The following is a 16,676-nucleotide window of genomic DNA, read 5'->3' on the forward strand; positions in this document are numbered from 1 at the left end:
TCTTGTTGAGAAAGTGAAGCCTTTCCACGTCTCCCTTGCAGTTGTTTGGACAAGTTCCTATAAACGTCTGCCCATAGGGAGGACTAGTCGAAATTAACTGCGCTGTTTAAAGTCAACAGCTCCCATTGCCTCGCCGCCTTTCTCCTTATATAGACTCAAATTGTGAGTTTTGTTTGGCCGCAGCATCACATTTCCTGCTGGGGTGGTGGACAGTGGGTGAACCCCACAGAAAGGACACCACTGGAGGCGTACGAGGTCACCGGCTGCGGGCACCTTTTAGCCCTAATGGAGTCCCCTTTGTCTTTGTGAGAGGCCCTTTTGTTCGTGACTTTCAACATTGCCGCACGCCACTCCGAAATTATTAGCCGGTCAAGCCCCCGGTGGTCACATTGTGCAGCCCCACAGAGGAGCGGTCTGTCACGGATGACCCTTATTGATCTTATCCCGGCCACCATGACATCTGCTCAGCACTAATTGAGAAGTTGCATGTAAAACTGCAGCACTGTTGTAAAACCAATTCTTGCACTGGTGTTAACAAGGCTGTTTTGTTTAATGGCAGGTTTCAGCCAAACACTGCTTGCCATAAACAGGACTCAGACTGCATGTACCACTCACTAGCCACAACATTAAGGGGATTAGCTAGTATGACCGCCACATCGCTTTGATTGCCATTATTAACGAAGATAGTTTAATTTGTTTCGAATTATGGTGGCAGTTTGCAGTTATGTGAAGCCCCACTGCTCCAAAATGAGAGTTCCATATTTACAGCTCGTAGCACAATAAGCCAACCAAAATATTAAGAACAGCTCTCCACTGCCGTGCACTTGACAACCACAACAACAGTATATTAAATACATACAAGGCAAGGAAGTTGCATTTCTCTAGTTTAGTTTCCATTTCATACATAAGGTAACACTATCTAAAATGAGCATTCAAAAACAAGGCAACTTTTTTTATACATCCCATGTTGGAACGTGGGTCTAATGTTATACTGGTGCACTGTATGAAAATTAAGGGACAGTATTGTGACAATAGTTTTTTCTGTATTGGATGCAAGTAAATACAATATTGCAATGCACGAATAGTGAAAAATCCCATCGAGTGCAAGGGACCTGTGACCTCCAATTTAAAAATGGGAAAATTTTTGTTACAGCTGCAGAATATGGAATGTTCTTTGTGAAGATCTGAAGATTTGGTTAAATAAGTCAGCGCCCACTTTTTGATCAAAATAGGAGTCAACATTTTAATTGGTTATCTCTTCGCATGGCAATATTTGCTTTTTATTTGACGATCCAATCAAAAAAATTAAAAACGGCATCATTGTGGAATGGAGTGTGAAACCTTTATAAAACAAAAAAAAGGCATTCATGTTCCTTACTAAAGACTTAAAAACTGTTTCAAAGACATTATGTGTTTAGTGTGATATTGCAAAAGTAAGTCAAAGTTAAAATTGTAATGTTTCTCCAATATAAATTGACAGCATAGCTATACTGTCTACCACGGTCTACATTCACATTCTTACAATGGAGAATATTCAAATTAGGGCTGCACAAAAAAAAATTACATACCAAATTTTCTTTTGACCTGCGATATATTTTGCTATGTGAAGTAATACAGGACAGGTGTGACCGATTTTCATTTTCTGTGGAATGCCTCAAAGTTCAATTCAATTCCAAAAAAGAATGAAAGGATTCTTCTGGTCTTTTTAAACAGGCACTATTTTGACAGAATTGTCATCTGTACATAAATTAAGCACATTTTCCAGTTTTTACCAGGTTATTGGCAAACATCCGGTTGTCTGTAGCATGTGACCTTCACACCGTGAGAATGAAGGGTGTAATCCAGCCGGGGATCTAAGGGGTCAAGAGGAGCTACGCTTCCTGTCCCCCGGCCCATGGAAGCACTGCAAACTGTTTTACTGGTCTTCTCCATCTTCAGATTTATCATCCCTCCCATTGATGTGGCCTCTCGCAGAGACCATTAAAGACCAAAGACTATCACCCCAAACCAGATGTTTCAACTAACCGAGTGCAGTATGGCGGCAGCCACACATGCAAAGTGCATGACGGACTGATGAGCTGGTCATAAAGCACCAGACCTATGAGATGCCTGCTTTTCATTTGAACAAGCGTATCATCTCACAGGATGCATACATTAGATACTGAGACACAGCGAGTGATGGAAGGCATCCAGTGAGAAAACATCTCCATTCGCATGATGGAATGCACCTCACAGGCTTAAAAACTCACTACTGGCGATAAAACACATCAAAACCTCTCAAGTCCGACAGTTCATCTGTCAGAGACGATGCGGAATTTGACATATTGTGTTGAGAAAATAACAAAAAAAAACACTGTGAATACAGACCTCAAGGCACTGTCATGAATCTGATCATGTGAAACTCCATCTAAGATTGCAGATAGCATCAGAGAAGGGACCAGTGATGGCAAGCCAAAAAGGAAAAAAATCTGATGATGAGCATAGGCCATGAAATTGGAATTTTTGGAAAGGGGATGAAAGTTCACATAAGTCTGGCACCATTTGTTGTGAGGGAGGACATGAGGACAGTGGGTGTTTGAGAGGAGGATGTACAAGATAGGCTTAAATGGAAAAAGATGGCACGCTGTGGCGACCCCTAACGGGACAAGCCGAAAGAAGAAGATAAAGATGACAGCCATTATGTTGAACTGTTACTGAAAGACTCAAGGTTTTATGATCAAGTCAAATTGATTGTTTTGATTTCCATTATTTCCCAATGAATACACACACACACACCCAAACACGGTTAAAAAGTCCATCCATCCATCCATCCATCCATCCATCTTCTACCGCTTTTCCAGAATACATACACACACACACACACACACACCCAAACACGGTTAAAAAGTCCATCCATCCATCCATCTTCTACCGCTTTTCCAGAATACATACACACACACACACACACCCAAACACGGTTAAAAAGTCCATCCATCCATCCATCCATCCATCCATCCATCCATCTTCTACCGCTTTTCCAGGTGGGGTCAGGTCACGGGGGCAGTCGCTTTAGCAGGAATACCCAGACTTTCCTGTCCTCTGCCACTTAATCCAGCTCTACCAGGGGGATTACAGGATGTTCCCAGGCATCTGAGAGAGATTGCCTCTCCAGCGTGCCCAGGGTCATCCCCAGGGTCTCTTTCCTGTGGGACATGCCCAGAACACCTCACCAGGGAGGCATCCAGGAGGTATTCGGATCAGATGCCACCTCACCTGGCTCCTCTGAATGTGGTGGAGCAGCGGCTCTACTCTGAGCCCCTCTCAGATGATCGAGCTTCTCACCCTCTCTCTAAGGGAGAGCACTGATACAGTACCCAGCGGAGGAAACTCGTTTCGGCCGCTTGTATTCGGGATTTTGTTCTTGCGGTCATGACCCACAGCTCGTGACCATAGGTGAGGGTAGGAACATGGATCGACTGGTAAATTGAGAGCTTTGCCTTTTGACTTAGCTAATGTCTTGGAGTGGCCATCTCAAAGCAATAATCTGATTCCCATCGAAAATTTGTGAGCAGATCTGAAGACGCGTGTGTGAGCAAAGCAACTGATAAACCTGACTCAGTTACACCAGTTCTGTCGGAGGAATGGGTCAGGATTCCCATAGAATGCTGTCAGAAGCTTGTAGAAGATTACCCAAAACATTTGATGCAAGTCATAAAGTTCAAAGGAAATGCTATTCGATACGAAGAAAATGTACTGTATGTAAACTTTGACATAGAAAAAAATAATATATAATTCTATAAGAAATTCTCCTTGCCATTATTGGGGCATTTAACAAAATTAAATAATTTTGGTAATCCCGACTGACCTGAAACAGGAAAGGTTAAGTCTGAATTGACATTAGACACAATGTTTTTGCACGGTGTATGTAAATTTCTGGCTTCAACTGTATGTGTGTGTGTATATATAATCAATTCGATCTAAAACATTTTTTAACAATCAAAACATTTCTTCCATTTTTTGCATTTCATGTTATAGCCACTATCGTATCCAACTGTAAATGCATTCAGTGTAAGAATGCATTGTCGTGGCTCTCAAATACACTTGCGAGCGTCTCTGCCAAAGGTTTCTAAAATGGCAATCATTTTAAGACTCAAATATTTCCTTCTTACATCGGTGGCAGGCATTTGGGGACAATGACAGCGCCGTAAAACATACAGCTCATGTGTAATTTAGCTGTCAGAGGCCAGAACGAGCAGACCATTTTGGAGTTATTTTAAGGTCTTGTGTGCATTTTCTAGCAGGCAGCTTTGTGATTGTTCTGGTCGTGATGGTCCCTCGAGGAAACGCGAGGTGGGTGTGACGTCTGCTGCGGCCAGTTGGAGCTCCTGCAGGACCTGGATGAAGAATTTGGGGGTGTAAACTCTTTTAGTCTCTGTACCCGCCTTCAGCTTGTGGTGGCAAGCTTCTAAAAACAAATTTTGTTCCAAAGTGCATTTTGCACAAGTATCCAAGGAAGAAATATTTTGAAAACTTGGCTTTGTGGGGGAAAGATGACAATACCATGAAGTATATGCTGGCTTGGGAAATTCCTCTGATAAGCAATAATTACGTCAGTGTTTCACAGTTGGCGCGTGAGTGCATCTCGTTTCCTCGGAATGTAATCTTGAGATTTAAGACAAATTCACCTTATATGTTCAATATAAATATTTAAAAACGCTAACTACATTATTTCACCTAATTCCAGAGTACTATAATTCCCGGCCTACAGAACAGGCCTGGTAATCCTAACCCTAACCCTAACCTCACCGAGTACATTTATATAGGAAATACCATTTGGTACATACATACGCCGCAAGCGCCCACATTGAGACCCACATTCAAACACGAGATAGAAAGACGGTGCACAGAAAGAGTTTAACGCAAGCGCGGTGCTAATGCTAGTGTCAACGCTAGCGCCACGCTACTGCTAAAGCTAACAGGATTGGTTAAAATAACATTCCCGGTAAATATCACTAAGACACGCCAGTAACACAGCAGCAACACGCTAGCACAGAGCTAACGCAGCGTGAATAATGCATTTCGACGTTAAATTTGGCTATAAGCGGAATGGAGATGTTATGAGATCGGTTCAAAGCCAGCCGCGCCACAAGCGACACGGCCCTTGAACAGGAAAATCGTGAAAGAATTTCTGTTAGCAACTCACATCGCACGGACATCGGCAATGGACTTCATGCACACTAACGCGCTAAACTTTGGCGCTGGGAAGGTCAGATGGCATAATTCCTCCTAGAAGCACTCCTTATTTCGTTGTATGCACAGTCATATGACATATGACATTGAAGGCTTTTGATTTGATTTGATTTGATTTGATTTGGTGCACCACACAGACATCAAAAACGTTTCCCTAAGTAGCACAATTATCTGAAGCCATGACTGCCTTCATACAAATACTAAAATAGAGCGTGCATTTGTTTCATGACACAAGTAAAGCCCATGCCAAATGACAACAGAATTATTGTTCTCGTGCGAACATGTTTGCCACTTGCAACCTCTGCGAGCATATTTCAGGACATAAAAGGCCCTTTTCATTTCAAATAGTCCGAGGGCAAAAGCGGACATGTGGCCAGCTGTGGTTCTGGAGCTGGACATGGCTAATTACGATCATGTGATTTCTCTCTCGCGAAATGGTGGCCGTCCAACTGAATGTCTTCATTGAGCTCGAACCATAGCTTGACGCAACTGCGCCTGCAATCATGTTTAGCATAACCCGCTGCGTCATCGTGGTTAGCTTGGAATAACCAGTTATCTTTTCTATCCTTAAAAAAAAGGAGGCAACCCTCACAGATGTGGCCTCCGTCGAGCGCACGGGCTTAACTTGAGGTTTTCCCGCTTGCATCGCTGCGCTGTTCCCACAAGTCCAAACATCAAGACGCGCTAAATCCCTTTGAGATATGTTTAGACGTGTGTAAAGCGTAAACCTCAAGTGTGGTTTTAGTTTCATTCTGTTTGGATGAGATGACACTTAAATCTCGGTAATGATAATGTATGGAATTCCTTGCCACTGTTTTAGGGGATCTTTCTATTCTATATTTGAGAAGAAAACTCACACAGTAGAGGGGTTGGCCTCCATTACTCCTAACCTTAGATTGACGCTTTTGTTTGACGAGAGTTTTTAATCATCAAGTCTAATTTGATCCTTTAAGATGACGACCAAATGCTAACAGTGCGGCTGAAACAGGCTCAATCCATTTAAATTCAAGTCATCCTTGCACATCCAAGCACACCGTATTGCCGTTGTTGTAATTCCACAGGAATTCAAATAAGGCACATTAGTTATTCTCGTAATGTTGCACGTCGTTGAAAAGCATCCAAGAGCATCAGTTGACTTCTCTTTGTCGTTTATCTGCGCTCATTTGCCTAATGTGTTTGTATTCGAGTGTACAGATGGAGAAAAGGGCACCGCAGATAAGATGAATAACACTGCTCCGGGTGCAGTCCAAGTTTTTCTTTCAGATATTATTTGTCGACGGGGGGATTGGGGCCCCCCGAAAGGCTCTGGGCCTCGGAACAGTTGTCCCCTTTTGGCCCAGGGCGCCAGTGTGTGGGGGGGGGGAGGGCTGGGAGGCTGCTGACTAGTCACGAGGGTCCAACGAGGTGACAGAACTCCACAACAAGGTAATTAGACACGGTGTGGTGAGGTTCTGATGCCACATGTAAAACTAGAAGTCACAATTTGGCTATAGTAGCAGTTCGCCACAGCAACCGCAGTCATTTCCAAAAAGGGCATGCATCCCTGTTACATAAAATGTCATAATGCGTGGCCTTGTTGGCTGGCATTCTTCCCTTTGACTACGACGCATATGAAAAAAAATGGTGACCAATGACAAATGAGTTTGTAACATGGCGTGCCTTCATCGTGGCACCAGCAAGAATCGCGCCAATCACACTATCAGAACTTGAGTTTCTTTGTTTCCATTTGCGGTCATATGGCGCACAAAATATTGTACCGTTTCAGTTATATAGCGTATAGTAATCTAGTTTCATAGGCAGTAGTTTCGTGCATAGGGCGACCAAACTCCTCGGTTTCAATTTTCTCAAAGTTTTTCTCATGACAACATCATCTCCAGTCTCCAACTCATCATGTGGCAGTCACGGTAACGTCACGCTCCATAAAATTAAGCAACAAGTCCGATCAATTACGTTCATCAGATGAGACCAATCAACGTACAAAAGTCACTTTGTGCTTCTTTGTCTGTACTTGTGCCCCAACAGCCGAGCATGTGACCCAGCGGAGAGAGCGAGTGGTCCCTACACACGAGAATCTGCCCCTTAACTCAACAGTGTGCCGAATTCTATTCACTTGTTCACTTTTGATGCCGTCCGATACCAACATGACATCGTGCACTTGACTTCGGAAGAGATACACACGGTATTGCCATGGGAGATCTTTTGATCGGATATTAAAATGTTTACACACGACCAAGATAAATCATTTCAAAACGTTTTCTATTATTGTGGCCTTATTTCAATTGGGAAAAGAAAATGAGAGGAAATTGGAAGAAGGCCGGAGCCCGGGTTTTAACCCTTCACCTCATAACAGTGAGCTAACCACTCATTATTATTCCATTTACCATTTTTACTTCTCTCATCGAAAATATATTTTTTAATCTGTTTATGGTGGGTGCGACACGGTGGATCAGCTGGTAAAGCGTTGGTCTCACAGTTCTGAGGTCCCAGGTTCGATCCTGGACACCACCTGTGTGGAGTTTCCATGTTCTCCCCGTACCTATTTGGGTTTCCTCCAGGCACTCCGGTTTCCTCCCACATCCCAAAAACGTGCAAAATTAATTTGACACTCTAAATTGCCCGTAGGTGTGATTGTGAGTGCGACTGTTTGTCTCTATGTGCCCTGAAATTGGCTGCCAACCAGTTCAGGGTGTACCCACCCTCCTGCCCGTTGACAGTTGGGATAGGCTGCAGCTTTCCCCGTGACCCTCGTGAGGATAACCGGCTAAGAAAATGGTTGGGTGGATGTTTATGGAGGAAAAGGTTTTGACATTTATTTGAATCAAACTGTTTTATAGAAACAAAAACTTGGTATTTGAAGAGGGGTGTGGAATCTTTTTATAGCCACTGTATATCATATATTGGTGCATTTGTGAAGAATCTGCATGGAAACAATCTAAAACTAATTGAAACTTTCGATGGCGAACTCTACGTGGGTTGGGTAGTCAACTTTTCAACATTAGCAAGGTTTTCTTCAATTTTTTTTTTCATAGTATGTCAAGGACTAAAAATGATTTGAATAATGATTTACAAAAGATGAGCCGAGGGGTGGGATGTTGATCGAAGAAGCCTCTACATTATTAGCTTAGAAATAATGAAATCATCCATCTAGCCATCCATTTTCTTTTGCCGCTTATCCTCACGAGGGTCACGAGGAGTGCTGGAGCCTATCCTAGCTGTCAACAGGCAGGAGGCACGGTACACCCTGACCTGGTTGCCAGCCAATCGCAGGGCACATCGAGACAAACATCCGCACTCACAATTAATGTTGCGTGATTTTTTGGGATGTGGGAGAAATCCGGAGTGCCCGGAGAAAACCCATATGCAGGCACGCGGAGAACATGCAAACACCACACAGGTGGGGCCTGGATCAAACCCGGGTCCTCAGAACTGTGAGATCAAGGGTTTACCAGCTGATCCACCCTGCCGCCCTAAATGAAATCAAATGAATCAAATAACTACTTCCTTGTAGCTAATCAGTAACCAAGAAATATTTGGGTTTCAAAATTTAGAGACTTCAGTTAACATAAAATGTAAGTTTAAGGGATGTGAGAGGAAGAATGCGTAACTGGGGGAGCAAAAAAAAAAAAAAAACATAAAATTATGGAGAGAGCATACAAATTCCATACAGGAATTGATGTGGCAGCTCTCAAACCCGCAGGATATTCACCAACCACTTCTTGACTGTGCTGCCCTAATTTAGTTATATTAAGTGTAATGACGTCGGGCCATAAAAGGGGGCGGGGGGGGGGGTTTGGTGTTACTATAGTTGATCATTTTTGACATGCAGACTGATGAATGTTTACATAAAAATTGAGGACATGGCTGACCAATCAGCTGTGCTGCAGCTCACGACTGATTTAATAATGAGCCAAAGATGGAGGCAATGAAATCCTGGGGTTGGTTTTAGACTCCCAGCCAGACAATTTCTGTGGGTCCCAAAAAGTCAAAAGGTTGTCTGGAAGTAGTAGAGGTACTAAAAGTGAGAATGTGCACACTGTTCATGGCATGCATTAAAAAAAAAAAAAAATGTTGCGGTTGGACACTGAACGATTAATATTTGACCCAATCAGCAGTAGGTCAGTCACACATGCAGCATTTAGGACTGACAGCTGTGTTTAATATCAACAGTAGTCCAGGTGCTGGAGAGTAGACCATCTGCTGCCCACGAGCCCACCTCCACTGGGTCTTGTTGACACAAGGGACTGCGAGCAGGATGCTCTCGCTACCTACCAGCCTGGAGTTTTAACTTTCACTGAAGTCGTACGTCGCATTTTTGTTACGGCTGCGGCAATCAGCATTAGGAGCCTTTTTGAAGGTGTTCTGGCTTTGCTGGTTCAGATAACAGGCTGAAGGCTTTTTGAAGCCAAAGTAGAATGAGTTAAAAAAAAAAATAATAATAATCTGCGCATACTAGATAAAGCGAGGCTTTAAAATCATGAAACGTTGTCTCGGCTCTTAACTGCAGTAGCTGCGTCCGCAAAATTTGCTGAATCCATCGAATTGTAGCATTAAATGAAGAACAAAATGCTTCATTCCTTGCATTAATTGTTACTATTTTATAAAGTACAATATTGTAGAATTTTGTTTTTTAAGGGAAGGCTGAAATGGATTAACAGTATCTCCACTGATTTCAATATGGAAAGATGATTTGGCAAACAAGTATTTTGAGGTCTGAGCATTGACATGAAACAAATTGAACTCTTATCTAAAATCACCACTGTGCGGCATAGTTTTCAGTCCTTGCGCAATTTTATTAATGATCATTAAACAAAAAGTATTTTCAGATAAATTTCAGAATTTCATTTATAGCTACATTAGAGAGATAAACACTTTTCTCAACAATGAATGACTTTGGGTCTTTTTTTACAGGCGGTGTGCATATCGTTGGCATGGAGACAAGTGTAGCAACACTTCAGGGGCCAAAAATAAGGCATCTCGTGGCCCACCTATTGAGCGGCTATACAATGAGTACCATCCAAATTTTTTTTGTTTTTTGGTATATATTTTGCATTGAGTAATTTATTTCTGTGTATTTCTTAAGCAACAGAAAAACAACAAAACAGGATCAATCCATCCATTTCTCCTCACTATGGTTGTAGGCATGTCAAAGCCTATTCCAGCTATCATCAGGCAAGGAGGTGGGGTACACCAGGAACTGGTCGCCAGCCAATCGCATGGCACATAGAGACAGACAACAGTTGCACACACATTCACACCTACGGGCAATTTCAGAGTCTTCAATTAACATTGCATGTGTTTTTAAGAATGTGGGAGGAAATCCGAATAGAGGGGAGAACATGCAAACTCCACAAAAGGTAGGTCCAGGATTTGAACTCCGGTCCTCAGAACTGTGAGACAGACGCTCTAATCAGTTGTGCACGGTGTCGCAATAAAACGAGCTTTTAACAAAAAAAAAAGATTTGAAAAAGTATAGGAAGACTTACTTCTTTGTAATGCAATAGAACATCAGTATAGTACCATATGGTGTAGTGGTACACACGCTTGAAATTGGTACGGGCAGCGTGGGATCGATTCGCGCTCAGTGATGCCTGTGTTTGCCCTGCGACTGACGAGCGACCGGTTCAAGATGTAGTCTGCCTTTCGCCCGAAGCAAGCTGGGATAGACTCCAGATTTCCCGCAACTCTTCTGAGGATAAGCGGTTTGGATAATGACATGACATGACATATAAGGCCAAAAAAAAAAAAAAAAAATCAATGTATACACATCCTTATTCCTGTATACACTCAAACAATAATAGAAATGATAACGTCAGTATCAACAGTATCTTGGATTTAGATAATGAGAAAAAGAAAAAGAAAAAAATATGATCAACAACATTTGAATTTTGGTCATGTCACAGTAAGTTGTTGTCATATGATAGATTTTAAGATTTGAGTCCACGTGTTTCTTTCTCAGACCATCTTCCAATGTTGGTCACATGACATAAAAAGAAGCAATTGTCTTTTGTCAGCGTTAAACTCTTTGAAGTTTTGAACGCGTGGCCACACAATGGTGGAAGCCTTTCAGACGAAGCTTATTAATCACCATGACTCATGAACATCTGCTTTTAATATCTGGACTGAGGCCACGTCGGTGAAACCAATCCAAAATGCTTGAAACGAGGTTAATAGTTGGGTTATTATTATTTTTTTTTTAAAGGATCACACAACACTCTGCTCGTTCCGTCTTGTTTGCAGATTAATCTGTGCGAGGGCGCACACACAGAGTCTGCAGATTATCACGAGACGGATTATAATGTGTGCGACCCTCACTTTTTTTTTCTATCTGAGCATTTTTTGTGTTTACACTCAGTCGTTTCTGGCATTCATCAAGACAAGAGGTGGTCAAACATGCTTACAAATGTTGCATACACACAGCGTGAGAACGTCGCATGAAGCGCTGGTCCGTAGTGACAAATATCTGCCGGGGTGGGGGGTACTCAACTGACCCAGTTGAGATGCAAATGGGTCATTAATAGATAGAGAGGAAGAGACGGGGGATGTGAACAGGAAGTGAGGATGAGAAAGGAGACAGCCATCTTTGAGAGCATCTTCAAGAAGGAGAAGGACTCCATTGTGCCGAGGGTCTCGTGCGCCGCCGGAGCTGCGAGCGGGACCTCACGCTGAGGAGGCTCCACAGGACGTGACCTCGCCAAGGTCGCCTCTCTGACCTCGGCTTCCTGCCTGACACAACGAGCGCCTGTGCCGGCGCACAGGCCTCGCTCTGTGACTCTCTCCTCGCTCCCACGTCAACCAAAATGGCTTCTTGCTCGCTCACTTATGCAGCGTTCCTGTACTGCATTCTATGTAGATGTACTGCACCGTCCACCACAGACGTTTTCTTTCTTCCTTCCTTCCCCTCCTCACATTGCGAACTACAGCAAACTAACCCACTTTCAATTAAGTCGGGACCTTTTGTGAAAACAGAATATAATGACCTTTCAAATCCTTTTCAACCAACTGAATGCACAACAAAGATATACTGTATTTATATATAGAGGTATCTATATTATTCTCTATGAAGTAGCCTGCAAATGTCTTCTTTTTTTTTTTTTTTTTAAACTTTTATCACAGGAATTTTTCACTCTCTGCGTCATGATGGCAATTCCCCTCTGCCCAGAAATGAGTCCTTTCGGTTTTCCACACATAACTCTGCAGGTCACATCGACTGTATCTTTTCGGAACTGCGTTCATCATGAGATTAACTCAGAAATTGCTCAACTAACTTTTTTTTTTTAATCTGTCCTGTTCAGCTGTTTGACCACACAAAATGGAGAATCTGTATGGGATTTTTTTTCCCAAGGTTTTTCTGTGCAACAGGGAGTAAGAGTACTCCCTTTGCTGTTATTTATACTATGAGAGATATTTCAGTGGAAATGCGGTCAGGCAGAACAAGGTTTGAATTGTAGATATTACAGTTTGGGATACACATCCAGGAAATGTGTACTACCTCAGTAGGAATTTAAGTTAATTAATATGAAGATAACGGGTGATTTATGTCTATTCTTTCAAAAAGAGGCTACTTACATTATTTACTTGATTGAATGTTGATGGTTATGTTTACAGTAAGCAATAAGTACATTGTTTAATGAATTCACTTATGTATCGTATTTAAATGGGCAGAACATTGTAAGCATTCTTAATACTGACAAATATGTTATGGCTCAGCGGCACGGTGGAGCAAGTGGAAAGTTTGCATGTTCTCCCCGTGCCTGCGTGGGTTTTCTCGCTGCACTCCGGTTTCCTCCCACATCCCAAAAACATGCAACAATTAGCTGGACGCTCTAAATTGCCCTTAGGTGTGATTGTGAGTGCGGCTGTTTGTCTCTCTGTGCCCTGCGATTAGCTGGCAACAAGTTCAGGGTGTACCCTGCCTCCTGCCCAATGACAGCTGCAATTAGACTCCAGCACTCCCCACGACCCTTGTGAGGATAAGCGGCAAAGAAAATGGATGGATGTTAATAGTAATGCGGTCAGAAAATGTCGAGTGCAGTCTGTCACTGTCGTGTAGTTTTATATTATCTTTATCTTTCCATTTCGCTATCGCTCTTGTTTTGCTATTCTATGCACCTCATTATTCATTTTTGTCACTTTGGGCTAATTTTGTTCTATTGTGTTAATTTCACGCACGACCGTCTGGAAGTTTTATTTACAGGCAATATATGTCTTATATCATTCTTCATGAAAGACAAAGTAGCCTTAAATGTAACAAATAGCACTTCATTTTAATTTCCCACTTTTTATGACTGGATTTATTTCCTCTCTGTAAGTCACGCTGTCAGTTCCTCCCTGCCCCAGGATCGAAAAACAGTCCCGTGGTCTCTGTTGCAACTTCTCGAAACTGTTTTTATCATGAGCGTAACTTGGGAATTATTTACCTCATTGATTTCCACGCAAGTTTGTGGAGGAGTGTGCCCAAGGAAGAAGCAATTAAATTGTGGGATTCAGATCCAGGAAGTGTGTCTGACCTCTACCAACATGGTTGGAATGCAAAATGGGAGAATCTCTGTTCATTCATGTACGTCTTGCATCATTAGGAGTAAATTTCCAGCTTACAAATAGCAGTTTCTTTTTTCACCCAAGTCACAATTTAATCTCAAACAAACTACCGGCAGGTGAAACATTAGCCAGGGAGGAAGATGATCAGGAAAAAAGGCTCCAATTGAGGAGCTGCAGCCATGTTCAATTTCCCCCCTTATGCTAACATCTCAATGCCAGGTGGCTGCATATTAGCATTACAAACATTCATATATTCGAACCAGGAACTTAAGCCTAGCATGTGACGTAGGATGTTCGATTGAAAGACAACACCAATGTCAATATTTGTTAAAGATATTGGTTGTTTGTGAATGTTAGTCATCCTGCAAAAACAGAAAACAACAACAAACTAAGGCCGTTTTTGAAAAAGCCTTCAACTCGGGTGAGCCTATATGACCTTCAAATGCACCCTCAGAAAAACATGGCAACACTGTGGCTCTGTTGTTCAGAGTAAGGCAGCTCTTGCACGTACTGCCACCTGTAGGACCGGAGTGGAACATTCCACAACCCCTTTTAACGCTGGATTTAAATTCATTCTCTTCGCCACTTATCCTCACGAGGGTCGCGGGGAGTGCTCGAGCCTAGCCCAGCTGTCAACAGGCAGGAAGCGAGGTACACCCTGAACTGGTTGCCAACCAATCGTAGGGCACATTAAGAAAAACAGACGCACTCACAATCACACCTATGGGCAATTTAGAGTGTCCAATTAATGTCGCATGTTTTTGGGATGTGGGAGGAAACCGGGGTGCCCACCCGGAGGAAACCCCTGCAGGCACGGGGAGAACATGCAAACTCCACACGGGCAGGGCCGGGATCGAACCCGAGTCCTCAGAACTGTGAGGCCGACGCTTTACCAGCTGATCCACCGTACTGCCCACACTGGACTTTTTTTTCCTGATGAATAACAGAAGCATTTTTTTAAAGAGTTCTGCCTCTCAGTTGTTTTCTTTTCCAGGAATCCCCCCCCCCCCCCCCCCCCCCAAGCCAGGGAACAATCCACCGCAATCCACCGTGCTTGTTCGGAGGTCTCCGGTTTATCTCTGGTGCACGAGCCACGCAAGCGCCCGCTCCCACGCCACCGGAGCGCGTGACAAACCCTCTGAGTGCAGTATTTGCACGGGGAAAAGCTCGCATAGCTTAAAGGTCAACGTCGTGAGAAATGCCGCTGAGTGGAGCGCGACTATTTATGAGGACACTGGGGGGGAAAGTTGCCGCTTTATGAAGGGTGGCCGCCCCGACTATTTGAGTCAATGAGGTGACAATGTTTACGTGGATGAGGTAGTGAATATTTGTGTTTGCTAAAGAAAGTTGGAGCGTGCTTGTGTATACAATTACACGCACACGGTGAATGGGCGCTTTGCACTCGCGTCTTCCAACAGCATGAAAGAATGCGTTTTGTCTCCCTCCACATGTGGTTTTTGGGCAACGGGGTGTTTGCAAACTTGTCTTCAGGGTGTTTGTTGTAAACACCAACATCCTCTGCATTTTTCCCCAAAGCCACACTCCATAAATACAATACCTGCAGAGACACAACATCTTATTTTTAGTCAGCAAAAGGAAAATTGGAGTTTGAGACGGTTGAATCATGAAACTGAGGAGAGGGGGGGAAAAAATAGCCTGAGGAGAATTGTTCCGTTTTTCCATCCTCATTACTGTGGTTTTTCTTCCCTGTTAGCCAACAGCGAGGCAGAGACGCGTCACGGATGAAGCGGTGCACGCGGGCCCGGGACGCGGAGTGACCCACATGTGGCTGCATTCTGTTCACAGAAACCGACACATGACAAATATTATCGCCACATTCCGCACACTAATGGATCTTTTGGATCTGATATGAGTGAACTGACAAGAAGGGCTCAGGTCGAAATTGGATGTGTGTGTGGGGGGTACACAGTGATGCATAAGGGGAGATGCAGTAGACCAGGGGTGTCAAACTCATTTTTGTCGCGGGCCACACTGTACTTGCAGTTTCCCTCAAAGGACCGTTATGGCTGTGAAACGGTAAAATTCATATTTACACATGAAATTTTAAACTAGTTTTGGAATCAGAAATCAAGGGTAATGGGTTTTTCTAACTATTGTTGTTTGGTAACACAAAAATGCTTGAAATAGCTCAACATTATCATTTATGATGGGACATTTTGAAATTTTGGTACAGATTTCAACAAAAAAAAAAAAAAAAGCCATGGAAGTTGATACACATGATTTGCTTCCACGGGCTACATAAAATCATGCGGCGGGACAGATCTGGCCCCCGGGCCTTGAGTTTGACACTTGTGCAGTAGACCTACAAAATTGTATTTATACGTGATGACAAAGACTACATAATGATTCTGGAATATTTGATATCATAACTTCAGCTCAAACGATTGCAGATTGTTGTTAAGGCTGAGCGAAATTTGTGACTCCGCATGATTTCAATCCCTTCACAGTAACAGTAAATATCGCAGCATCAGCATTAGCGGAAAAATTGAAATGGAAGTACTTCTGAATGGGTTGTATTGTTCAGCAAAACTGAATGGATTTTTTTAAATGTGCAAAATGAAAAACATACTGAAAAATAAAAACAAGCACATCATGTAATTTTGAGAACCGTTATTGTGCAGATCTAACTCAAAATGTAAAGTTCTGTACACAATGAACCATTATTACGTAAAAGAATGTAAAAGATGCTGAGATTACGAATATTTAACATATAGTGCAGTCTCGAGATAAGTTTAATTTGTTTTGTTACGAAACTCATTACATAAAAACTTGTATCTCAAATAATCTTTTCTTATTGAAGTGAATAGAAATGCCATGAATCTGCTCCCACAAATTTTCATTCATCCATTTTCTTACCCGCTTATCCTCACAAGGGTCGCGGGGAGTGC

The sequence above is a fragment of the Syngnathoides biaculeatus genome, chromosome 10 (assembly GCF_019802595.1).
Source record: "Syngnathoides biaculeatus isolate LvHL_M chromosome 10, ASM1980259v1, whole genome shotgun sequence".
Lineage (NCBI taxonomy): Eukaryota > Metazoa > Chordata > Actinopteri > Syngnathiformes > Syngnathidae > Syngnathoides > Syngnathoides biaculeatus.